The sequence below is a fragment of the Pristis pectinata genome, chromosome 3, assembly GCF_009764475.1.
Source record: "Pristis pectinata isolate sPriPec2 chromosome 3, sPriPec2.1.pri, whole genome shotgun sequence".
Taxonomy (NCBI): Eukaryota; Metazoa; Chordata; class Chondrichthyes; order Rhinopristiformes; family Pristidae; genus Pristis; species Pristis pectinata.
The window spans coordinates 111,142,956-111,156,551 of record NC_067407.1 but is presented as its reverse complement, the minus strand read 5'-3'; the positions used below and the strand labels follow the sequence as shown (position 1 = coordinate 111,156,551).

The window sequence follows — 13,596 nt, the reverse complement described above, 5'->3', positions numbered from 1 at the left end:
AGGGTAACTGCTCCTTTCTTGTTCCTAACCTCCACCCATACTGAATATAGAGAGGATCCTTCTACATTACCTACCCTCCCTGCAGCTGTAACAGTCCCTGACCAGTATCGCCACCCCTCCTCCTCTTCTCCCCCTCCCGATCCCTTTTAAAACACTTAAAAAACAGGAATATTAAATATCCATTCCTGCCTTGATGTCAGCCATGTCTCTGCAATGGCCACAATATCGTAAGCCCATGTATTTATCCAAGCTCTCAGATCATCTACCCATTCTTCATGCTTCTTGCATTGAAGTAAATGCACATTAGCACACCCACCTGACTACTTTTATAGACTGCACTCTGCTTCTCGCTCCTCAAAGCCTCTCTGCCTGTCAGATCTGACTTTTCCCCATCGCCTTCTTCCTCTGACCTACTCCTCTGGTTCCCTTCTCCATCGCAATCTAGTTGAAACCCTCCTGAACCACCCGAGCAAACCTGGCTGCAAGGATATTGGCCCCCCTCTGCTTTGCGTGTAACCCGTCCTCTCTGTACAGGTCCCACTTTCCCCAGAAGAAATCCCAATGATCCAAAAATCTAAAACCCTCCCTCCTGCACCAACTTCTCAGCCACGGATGTATTTGCCATCTCCTCCTAATCCTACCTTCACTATCGCGTGGCACTGGCAGCAATCCCGAGATTGCTACCCTTGAAGTCCTGTTCTTCAGCCTTCTGCTTTGTTCGCTAAACTCACTTTTCAGGACCTCATCCATCTTACTACCTATGTCGTTGGTACCAACATTAACCACGGCTTCTGGCTGTTCTCCCTCCCGCTCTGGAATCATGTGGACCCGATCAGAGCCATCCGGGACCCTGGCACCTGGGAGGCAACATACCATCCGGGATTCATGATCACTGCCACAGAACCTCCTATCTGTTTCCCTGACTATCGAGTCCACTATCACTACTGCCTTCCCTCTTCTCCTTCCTTCCCTTCTGAGCAGCAGGACCTGGTCCCAGTGCAAGAGATCTGGCTGCTGCAGCTAGGCCCCGGCAGGCCATCTCCCTCAACAAGCTTCCAAAGCGGAAAACCTGTTATTGAGGGGAACAGCCTCCGAGGTCCTCTGCTCTATCTGCCTGTTTGTTTTCTTTTTTCTTTTCCCTCCCCTGACAGTCACCCTTCTATCTACTTCCTGGACTCCAAAAGTACCTGCTCTAAGGAAGGTGACCGTCTCCTGATGTACAGTGTCTACATAACTCTCCCCCTCCCTGATGCTGCGCAGTGTTTGAAGCTGCAATTCCAGCTTATCAATTTTCAGCAGAAGTTCCTCCAGCCAAAAGCACTTACTGCAGATGTGGCCATCGTGGACCACAGCAAGGTCCACGGGCTCCCACATCAAGCAGCTGCAGTACGCAACAATGTCCTCCATCTGAACTATTTCTTTTTTCTCCCCCTAGTTTTTCCTACTTAAAAATTTATAACAGATAACAGGTAAAACCTTACCTTTACCTACTTACCAGTGACTCACCCGCCTTGCCCCTTTACGCCTAAGCCCCTTGAGCCAAAGCCCAACCACTCTGCTCCCTCTCACTCCACTGCCTGCTCCGACACTGCCTGCTGAGTATGGCGTAGGAATATTCAGCCTTCAACATAGGAAGGCAATGTATGGAGCAAATTATTATTCTATGTTTTGGCACAGAAGGATATTCACATGTGGCTGTAGTGTTTCACCAGCTGTATTAAAAATATTTATCTATTTGTAAACAATGTTTCCATTGCAGGATTGTAAGATATACATAGATTTCCTGATATATAATATCCAGGAAGAAAATAAATTCTGTTTATTTCTGAGTGAATGATTCCACTGAAGGTCAGATCTATGGAGTTGGGGTGATGGGAGGAGTGGATTAATTATCTGCCTTCTCAAACAGGGATCGTATAAGTAAAGAGCTTCATGCTTTGACAGCTTGTTCTCCCTGTGTTCTTCCTTTTATTGTGGTTGAGTATTTTTCCTTCACTAAGCCACATACTGGGAAATGCAAATTCAAGTTCATTCACTGTCATTACAGTAACAATAAGTACATTTTTCAGACTTATCTCTGCAAACTTCTTACTTGTAGAACACCCAACACGTTCTGAGATCGGAATATTATTCTTGTGCCAAAAAATAAAGAATGCCTCTATTTGTATGATCAATGCTGTGAGCTAAGAATCTTCCCAAATGGTTTTTAAATTCTGCAATATTCAGCATTATAAATTAAAGCTTTATATTCTTCCCTGTTCTCACACATCCACGTATTGTTATTGAATGTTACATAATTTAGTTCTACAATGGTTAAATCTTTTTGGCAAATTCACTTAAACACCATAGCCACGTATGAATATTTGTGGCCGCCTGTGAATACAAAAAGTTTGCCTTCCGAGAGCACAACAGAGCCAATTTTTTTTTCCCCCGATATGAATGGCGTTCCTGGCATTTCATTCTTACAACGCATAAGGACATGGTCTCACAAGAACTGGAATGCAGTTCAGAAAAACAAACGTGGAGCTGTTGAGCTGAAACTCACATCAAGAATGAACCCGTTTTTTCCCTTGTGAAAAGCCTTCATCTAATATTAACGTATAGTGAAATGCACGAGGAGAGTACATGGTTAAAAAATCTTCTGTCTGATTCTTCCATCTATTCTGTTCCAATAAAAGTGTCTCTGAATTGGAAATATGTAAGTCATCAAAACTTTTTAACCTTGCACTTGAGACTCTTCATGGCAACACTTCCTCAGGAAGAATTTCAAATCATTCTGTCCTTTTTAAGTGAGAACATTTTATGAATCTGGTGAAAATTATTGTTTTGATTCTCAGTGTTTGGAATTACAGTCAACTATCAGTTAAGAATGCACAGGATTAGGACTTGAATATATAAGACTACCATGCAAAGAAACCAGCAGCTGTTGAATATCTCTGGCTCACAGTATTGTAGTTCTCTTACTGGATCTAATACACACATAGGAGTGCCTAGTATGTGTGTTTGTATGTGTGCGTGTGTGTGTGTGTGTGTGTGTGTGTGTGTGTGTGTGTGTGCGCGCGCGTGTGCGTGCGTGTGTGTGTGTGTGTGTGTGTGTGTGTGTCCATCTGTATCCCTGTGTGTGTGTGTGTGTGTGTGTGTGTGTCCATCTGTATCCCTGCGTGTGTGTGTGTGTGTGTAGTTCAGCAAAATTTAAGTTGATAGCTATTGAATAGATTATTGGGCCATTTGCATTCTGAATATCACTGGCCAATGTTACACATTCTGCTCTTGGTTCAGTGGATTGAAATTAAATCTGATTACTGCATCAGGCAATCAGGCTTGTAGAACAAAAAAATGGTGGCATGGCCAAATAGGTTAGAGACAGATGAATGTATATGGTGCAGCAAAGATGGTACAAATGTATAAAATAGAACACAGAAATAGTAATTCTCTCTATATACTGTACTTTGCTTTTAAATAGAAATAGCATCCCAACACATACCAAACATCCCCCTTGGCACAAATTGGTGATCTAAATTTAAAAACTGCATGGGTCTGATTTCAATTTCATAGCAGCTATTCTAACGGAAACATTATTAATGTGATACTTGCAAAAAATTTGCATCTACCTTACAAAAGCCATAACATTTTTAATTGATTCAATTCAGAGCTGCTTCAATTAGCTCTCTCATTATCTTCTGAAAGACTCCCTCCTTTCCTGAAAGTATCACACATTGGATTTCAGCTATCTATTTTCTTACTGTATTTCAATAGAGTAGCCAACCTTAATGTGTAACTTGAAGCAAAGTCCCAAAGACACACACAACAATTTGCTTACACACACAATGCAGACTACAGATGAAATTTGGGTAGTTCCTTCTCAACTACATGGCTTTGTACCACACTGTAGAGTATGAGAGAAGTAGACATAAAATAAACTTGGCTAGATTTTCTCAACTGAAGGGCCTCATAACCAGTATAGAATCAAAAATGATGGATTCAGTGGGCTTTTAGTTGGTGATTAGAGTTCCTTTTATTTCTGCCTCCCTTTTGACCACATCACAGTAATCCACAGAAAACCTGGATTTTAGTTTGAATATTTAGTTTTGGCCCTTCAAAACATTTTTTTCTTATTTGTCTTAGCTACAGAAAAGAAAACCATATCCCCATTTATTAGTCCATGTGTCTATGTCTGGCAATTCATCTCCACAGATGAATAAGTTAGTGTCACTGCATTGGAACTGAAATCCATTGCAGAAACCTGAAAAATCTCAGGTTGGGCAATTAAAATTTTGTGTATACACCGCATATGCTAGGATCATAGAACTTTATATACAGAAAGAAGCAGTTTGCCCATCAAGTTCATACCAGCCACTTCTCAGCTCTGGTCCACATCCTGCAGGTTAGGGTTTTTCAAGTTCTCATCCAAATAGCTTTTAAGAGTGGTGATGATTTGGCTGCCCACCACCCCCCAACTCCAACACACATTCAGGCAGTAGATTCCATATCCCACTCTTCATAGACCGTTTTATTTTCCTCTCCTGCCAAATAACAAGTTTCTCCGCATTACCCTTCCCCCCCCCAGATGCTGGTCTCTGTTTTTGTTTTAGGATCTTTGCTCAGGGATACATGTTCTTCCTGTGTGTAGACCTTATAATAATTTCTCTTTTCTTTTTCAATATTTTTATTAATTCCAAATAAAAAGTACAAAGTGCATGAAACAAAGGAAAAAAAAACAAAATGTTACAAAATAGATTGTATTGAATCACACTAGAAATCACAATGTTTCATATTAATAAATTAAAATGATAACTAATTAGTATTGATAAGTTGGAATAATTTTATTATAAAAAAAATCTAACCCTACTACCAAAACCGAAGCTGTTTAGTAACATCCTAAAGACATAGTAGTATTGGCCATATCTGTACTTCAAGCACCAAATCAGTGGTTTGAAAGTAGTTCAAAAAGGTCCCCATAATATTTGAAAGTTCAGAATAGATTCTATCTAAATTTAGAGAAGATCCATTGCTCTATTTCTGGACCTTTTAATAATTTAATACAACATAGTTAAATATCCCTGATGTGTCACTCTTGTCTCAAAGAAAACAACTCCAACTGAGTTGCTTTTTTCCTCATAACTACAACTTTTTCCAGTTCTGGCAAGATGCACTTGAATCTTCTCTTCATCCTCTCTAGTACAATCACATGCTTACTGCATTTGTGGCCCAATGGATGTTTCATACAGTTTCAGTATGACTCTCCCTACGCTTGTAATTATGGCTTGGCTGGATGACCTATGCCTGCTTAACCAACTTAGCTCCCTTTTCCAGCTACTTCAGGGAATTGTGAATGAGCATTCCAAGGTTCCTCTATTCCTTTACACTGCTTAATATTCTACCCTTTGTTAAGTATTCACTGAACATAGAACAATACAGCACAGGAACAGGCCCTTCAGCCCATGATGTCTGTGTCAACCATGATCCCAGTTTAAACTGCACACCTGCTTGCATGTGGTCTATATCGCTCAATTTCCTGCCTGTTCAGGTGTCTGGCTAAATGCCTCTTGAAAGTTGCTATGGTGTCTGCTTCCACCACTTCCCCTGGCAGGGCATTCCAGGCACCTACCACTCTCTGTAAAAAAAACTTGCCACATAAATATCCTTTAAACTTTTCCCCTCTCACTTTAAAGCTATGTGCTCTAGTATTTGACATTTTTGACATTTCCATCCTGGGAAAAACACTCTATCTACCTGGTCTATGCCTCTCATAACTTTATATACTTCTTTCAGGTCACCCCCTCAGCCTCCAATACTCCAGAGAAGTTTGTCCAAACTCTACTCATCAGTCATACTCTCTAAATCAGGCAACATCCTGGTGAACCTCTTTTTGCACCCTCCCCAAAGCCTTCACATCCTTCCTGTACTGCAGTGACCGGAACTGCAATTCCCTTGTCTCTTTGCACCCCTCCAAAGTATTATCTCACACTTCACAGGATTGATTTCCATTTGCAATTTTAGTACCACTTAAGCAGTTATATTTTTCTGTAGCCTAGAACTTTCTTCCTCACCAGCAAACATACTGCCAGTTTTGATATCGCGGTCAAATTGTTCACCAATGCTCAGTTCCAAATCAATGATATATACCACACAAAGCAAGTGATGAGTGATGCAATGAGCTGCCAACTTCCATATATCCACATTTCCTAAATAGGAGGAGGCCATTTGGCCATTCTGTGAGTCCATACCAGCTCACAAGGCAGTCCCATCAATCCCTTGCCCCCCACCTATTTCCCTGTGACCTCTTCTCTCACGCATGCCAATTACCATCCCCCTGACTCTCCCACCAGCCATCTGCACAAAGAGTAATTTACTGTAGCCAATTAACATAACAATCATCGTGTCTTTGGGATGTAGGGGGGGAAACTGAAGTACCGTGGGGAACCCATGGGGTCACAGAGAGAACACGCAAACTCCACACAGACATAATTGGGGATTAGAAGTGAACCTGGATCACTGAAGCTGTGAGGAAGCTGCACTACCTGCAGTAACATTGTGCCACCCAAACTTACATTTTGCTGAACTATATCCTCACAAGAGAGACACTCCTGTGTGTCAATTAGATTCAGTAGGGCAGTTGTTGTACTGTAACTCAATGATACTCAGCAGCTGCTGGCCTAGTATGACATATGAGGCTATAGCATAACGTTTAAACAGTAAAAAAAAATCTGCGGCCCCAGGTCCAGATATGCAAAGTCAATAATGGTTGGAAACAGGAAGTTCAGCACCTTGAATGCTATCAGCTAAGCTACTCTGTTTATTTAGTATATTAATGATATTTTCTTCCTTTGTAATAAGAAACTAATGGTCCAAAGAAGCAGACGTTCATTATGCATTTTAGACAAATGAAATAGATTAGGTCATCTCTTGCCAAGTCCAAAACCAGACAGGGGGTGGAATTGGGGCAGGAGAGAGCGTGGGATCATGGCTTGAAAACTGAGACTCAATGTGTTGCTGATGAAAACAGCCTTAATAAACTTAACAATTAATGGCCCCACATTATAAGATGCAGAATGTATGGAAAGAATTGAAGCATACTTTAAACTTCAGACTTTTGATGTCTGGTTTATGTCTTAGAACTTTCCGGACAGCCCTCTCAAAAACAGGACTGTCTAATCTAAAAGTGTATGGGTGGCAACCCAGCTTTAGAAACTGGGAAGCTCCACAAAAGGACAGCTGAGGGCGTTTGAGAAAAGAATGTTTTAATACTGTAGTACATTCCACAGAGAAGACAGCTGGGACTATGAAAAAAGATCCTGACAAAAAGAGGAATACACAGAATACAAACAATTAAATAGTCTGCAAAGAAGATGGCAATGGGCTTGCTGTGTGATACGTACTCCTGGCTCTTCTTCAATTCAGGGACAACTGGCAGTCTGAAGAGTTAGGAGTCTGGTCTTGCAATTATTCAGCCAAGTGTCAGTGTGGCGAGACAGGACACACATGCCTCCATTATATTTCTTTTGAGCTGGAATCAGTTCATGCCAATGTGGCACACACATGTAATACCTTTTCCACTATGGGTTGACTGTGTGTGCCAGAATGGGCTGTCTGAGCCTTTTTTTTAATCTTGATAAATGGTTGGCAAATGACTAGAAGGGCCCAGAAAACTGAATGCAAGCAGATATGTGTACTTCCAGTGACAATAATTGCCACATTCACTGCAAACACCTTCCTGCCTACTTCCCAACTTGAGTTTTAAAAGCTATTTAAAATTTGGAAGAACAATAAGCCAGTATAAACACCTCTAAAATCTCCATGCCAGTGTGGCTAGAGCAGTAGCAACAAACATAAAAAGAGGGGTTCTTTTTATTTTATTAATTTCTCAGGATGTGGGTATTGCTGGCAAGCCCAGCATTTATTGCCCATCTTTAATTTCCCTTGAGAAAGCAGTGGTGAGCCACATTCTTGAACTGCTGCACAACAGTGCTGTTGAAAGAGAGTTCCAGGATTTATACCCACCAACAATGGACTGCTGATGTATTTCCAAGAGAGAACAGTGTATGACTTGGAAGGGAACCTGCAGGTTGTGGTGTTCTTATGCACCTGAAATCCTTGGTAGCAGAGGTCATGGGATTGGGAAGTAGTTTAGGCAAGTAACATTTTTTATATGCTGAACACTGTTGCCACTGTGTGCTGGTGGTGGGGGAGATGAATGTTTAGGGTGGTGTATGGGATACTATTCAAGGTGGTTGCTTTGTCCTGGAAGGTGTTGAGCTGCTTGAAAGTTGTTAGAGCTGCACGCATCCAGGCAAATTAAAAATATTAGAGTACACTCATGTATTGTACTTTATGGATGGTGGAAAAACTTTGGAAGGTCAGAAGAAGAGTTATTTGCTGTAGGATACCCAGCTTCTGACCTGCTCTTGTAGCCAAAATATTCATGGTCCAGTTGAGTTGTCAGCCAAGAGTGACCTCTGGAATGTTAATGGTGGAGGACTTGGCAATGGTACTGAGAATAAATATCAAAGGTAGTTGAATAGGCTCTATTATTGAAGATGGTCAGTGCCTGGCACAAATGTTATTTGTTTTTTTAATAGCCATTGCCTAACTGTTTTCTGGGTCTTCCCTGGAGTGTTTTCCCTTTGGTTCCCATTTTCCAGGACTCCTCGATGTCATACTTGGCCAAATACTGCCTTGATGTCAAGATGAGTTACTCTAATCTCACCTCTGGAATTCAGCTCTTTAGTCCATTTTTGGATCCAGGCTGTGATAAGGTTGGACCTGAGTGGTTCTGGAAAAATCTAAACTGGGAATTGGTATGCAGGTTGGTAAATGGAATTGGTAGGTAACTGCCACTTGATGGCAATGTTGATGGATATTGTCCTTCACTTTGCTGACGATTAGGAGTACAGATATTTCTCACCTTTGGACATAGATGTATTTGTGGAAACATTTTGTTAATCATTAAGCAAAATGTTATACATCAAAAAGGCTGGGCAAAATGCATTATGCCTACTTTAATACAGTGTATTCCTATGGGCAGAGAGTGGAATGTTAACAGTTAAGAGTGATGTGGTATTTGTTATAGTGGAAAATTGATATGTAAATCAAAGACATTATGGCAAAAATTCCCAGATAGAACACTTGTAAATTGAAGAATACCTTTAGACTTTATGTGGAGTAATTAGCCAGATTTGATTTGTCCTGATTTGATTTGGAACAGGATCAGGATTTGTCCTGATTTGATTCTAGACAGGACATATGTGGGCTATTTTCTACATCATTGAATTCATGCCAATGTTGTAACTGTACTGGAAGAACTTGGCTGGAGGTGCAGGCAGCTTAGAAGTGCATTTCTTTAGTCCTACATCCTGGATGTTGACTGGTGTTCTCATCCATTTCTTGATATCATGTAGACTGAATCAAACTGGGTGATGACTGGCTCTGTGAAGATGGGGTTCTCTGGAGGAAGCTGAGATAGGTCATCCATTCAGTGCTTTTGGTTGAACATGGCTGAGGATGCTTCAGCCTTGACTTTACTACTCAAGTGTTGGGCCCACCCATTGCTGAGGAAGGGGAGACACTTGAGGCCTCCTCCTCCTCCTGTTAGCTGTTTAACTAAACAATATATTCACCACCCAGTGTGGTAGGATTGCATGTGATCTGTTGGTAATGAGATCATGTAGCTATGCTGTTTTTGTCATTGAGCATCAATGAAGTCCTGTATTGCAGCTTCACCATCATGGGTAGATGCTTCTATCAATTGCATTGCTACAACATTATTTTTGTCCAATGAACTTCACAACAAGTGAACTTTAGAAACGTTATAAACACAGTGATGTGAGGCAATCTGGTGAAGGTATGGAAGGAAATAGCTGTTTCTGGGATACCTGTAGGTTGCCTCTAATAATAACATTAATATCGTCTTACATTGAACAACCAACAGCAAAATGTCCTTCACTGAGATATTATCATGCCAAGAGAGAAGCTGAGCCATTTGGTGAGATTTTAAGGCATATAACTCTTTGAACAAGCTTTGAACTAAGATTTAAGGACCACTTAAAGATAGAATGAGAGAAAGAGAAGGAATTCCAGAGCTTTGGGCCTTATCGTCTGAAGGCATAGCATCAACAGTAGTGTGATTAAATTTGGGTGTTTTCAAGAGGCCAGAATTAGACTGGATAATTCAGAGGCTAATAGGTTGGAAAAGATTACAGGGATATGGAGATGTGAGATCATGAAGGGATTTAGAATTTCAGTATCATGGTTCAACTTTACTGATAGCCAAAATAGATTAGGAATCAGTGTGGTGACAGGTGAACGAGACTCTATCTAAGTTAAGATACTTGACTGGAGCTTTGGATGACCATGTTTATGGAGATTTGAATCAGAAAGAATGGCTATGCATTGGAATAGTCAAGTCTAAAAGCACATGGGCATGAGTGAGGGTTTCACTCTAATTGCTTCATATCTCTTTTGTTACATTTATCAAAACTAGAGTTAAATAACCACTAACTTATTATGTTTAAAAAGAGTTAAATAGCCAGCCATAACATTATACAGTTGTTAACAATGTGCAGTGTTTTATTTTTAGTAATGTAAAATGTTTGCCACTGGAACCTTTTACACATATCACTGATAGCACTCTATAAAGCATTGGGATTGTTTTGAAATACAGCCCATAGAAAAAAAATGGCCTCAGATATTTGGGATTTCAGCATGACTTGTATGAAGAACACAGCTGCTCTGATGATCCTAAAGCTAATGGAAGGACACTTGTATCAAAGCTTAGAGACAGAGGAAACAAGTATTGACAAGAAAAAAGGCAAAGAGAAAGGCATTGAATCATCTCTGGTGAATCCAGTGATTTAAGCCTACTGGAATATAATGCACAAATTCTTTTTAGTTAGTTTATAACAAACAGATAATCCACCTTTAGTCAGTCTCTCTAACTGGAAAGCAACTTTTGTATTTTCAGTGTGCCTGTGAATGGAAACTAAATAAAGACCTTCATAAACAAATGAATTCCAAGACCCAACATGCCCTGTTTAAGTTGCAAAGGGAGCATGCCTGAATTTGGAATCCAGAGGAAATCAATTCAGCAGCTTTGCCATTTAATTTTAGCCCTTCTCTATTATAGGATCATGTCCAGAGCCTGTGTTGAAAGATCCTATCCGGAACAGGTGGGAATATCAGCAAGGCTTTCAAAGAGAGACTTTTCTTCTGCCTGTGGATGTTCTAGACAACATATCCTGAAGCCCTGTCAGGAGTTATATTTTCACCTTCACCTCTCAACCCCAACAATTATGGACAATAATGATAATCAGCCATAATGTGTATCCTTAGTTCTGTAAGATTTAGTGCAATCTCTCAACATCCAATATTAGTTGTAAAAAAAAATACACAGAGTTCACTACTGCCCTCGTTTGTGTTGCAGCTTAACATTAACCATGTGAGAAATGATATTATTCACACCCCTAGTCTGGCCTATCCACTAGCAGGAACACTGTTCCCACTAGAGTGTTTAGTTCTTTCAGGATTTTATATGTCTGGATGAGGTCTCCTCTCATTCTTCTAAGCCTGAGTGAATATAAGCCCAATCATTCCAATCTCTCTTGATATGTCAATGCTTCCATCCTCATGAATCAGTTTCATCGACCTTGCAAGACTCACTCCATCATAAGAAGATCCTCCCTCAGATAAGACCAAAACAGCACACACTATACAAAGTGTGATCTCACCAAGGCTAGATATATTTGCAGTAAGAGATTTCTGCACCTATTGTCAAATCCTGTCACTATGGAGGCCAACATACCATTTGCCTTCTTAACCGCCTGCTGCACGCACATCCTTACTCTAACTGACTGATCCACAAGGACATTCAGTTCTTGTCACATCTCCCCAATTCCTAATCTATTGCTGTTCAGATAATAAGCTGGATTCCTGTTCTTGCCCACCAATGTGGATAATTTCATATTTGTTTTACTACATCTACATGCATTTGCCCACTCACTCAAACCTGCCTCAATGAGACTGGACCCTGTCTGGATCTTCCTCACAACTCACATTCCTACCCAACTTAGTTTCATCTGCAAACTTGGGGATATTACATTTAATTTCTTCATTTAAATTATTTATGTATATTGTGAATAGCTGTGCTGGAAGCACTAAATTGTGCAGTACCCCACTAGTCACTGCCTGCCACTCAGAAATACAGTGGAGGCACGCATGTCCTGTCTTGCCACACTAACACTTGGCTGAATAATTTATTTCTGCTCTCTAATTTCCATCTACCAATAAACTGTCTATCCACATCAGCGTATTACCATTAACCATGTGCTTTAATTTTGCACACTAATCTCTTAAATGGGACATTGTCAAAAGCCTTCTGAAAGTCCTAATACACCAAATCCACGCTACAAGTTACATCCTCAAAAAACTCCAGTAAACTTGTCAAACAAGATTTCCCTTTTGTAAACACATACTAATTTTGTTCTATCCTGTCATAGTTTTCCAAATGCTCTGCTATTACATCTTTAATGATGGACTCTAGTATTTTACCCAGTACTGATGTCAGGTTACTTGAGTGGCAGAGTATCTTGAATGAATCCAGAGGAGAGCCTATTATTGCTGCTAAACTGATCTGATTAGATTCCAATAGATAACAATTGAATTTGTACTCCAGAAAATGAAGAACATGCAGAGAATGGTATGAGCTTAAACTATGGTGACATTGTACATCAGAGACTGTTTGTACAATGACACTTAGTAAATTCATCAGGCAGGAATAGGTCGCTTATCATTTCTTTCCCTCCTCTGTCGTTTACAGAAGGCCTTCAACAAGGTGCCACACATAAGGCTGCTAAACAAGATAGGAGCCCGTGGTATTACAGGAAAGGTACTAGCAAGGATGGAAGATTGGCTGACTGGCAGAAGGCAAAGATTGGGAACAAAGAGGGCCTTTTCTGGTTGACTAGTGGTGTTCTGCAAGGGTCAGTGTTGGATCCACTACTTTTCACATTATATGTTATTGATCTGGATGATGGAATTGAGGCCTTTGTGGCCGAGTTTGCGGATGATACAAAGATAGGTGGAGGGGGAGACAGCATTGAGGATGCAGGGAGTCTGCAGAAAGACTTGGACAGGTTGGGAGAATGGGCAAAGAAGTGGCAAATGGAATACAGCGTAGGGAAGTGTACGGTCATGCACTTTGGTAGAAGGAATAAATTATTTTCTAAATTGGGAGTAAATTCAGAAGTCAGAGGTCCAAAGGGACTTGGGAGTCCTAGTGCAGGACTCCTTAAAGGTTAACTTGCAGGTTGAGTCGGTAGTAAGGAAGGCAAATGCAATGTTAGCATTCATTTCAAGAGGACTAGAATATAAAAGCAAGGATGTAATGCTGAGGCTTTATAAGGCATTGGTCAGGCCACATTTGAAGTATTGTGAGCAGTTTTGGGCCCTGTACCTAATGAAGGATGAGCTGGCATTGGAGAGGGTCCAGAGGAGGTTTGCAGGAATGATCTTGGGAATGAAAGGGTTAAGGTATGAGGAGTGTTTGATGGTTCTGGGCCTGTACTTGCTGGAGTTTAGAAGGATGAAGGGGGATCTCATTGA

General features: G+C 40.7%; 1 protein-coding gene across 2 annotated transcripts in view; it reads right to left on the bottom strand.

The window, feature by feature from the left end:
* tgfb2 (transforming growth factor, beta 2) overlaps window positions 1-13,596 on the bottom strand; it is a 69,207-nt gene that overhangs the window by 27,925 nt on the left and 27,686 nt on the right. The gene's annotated exons all lie outside the window — the stretch shown is intronic.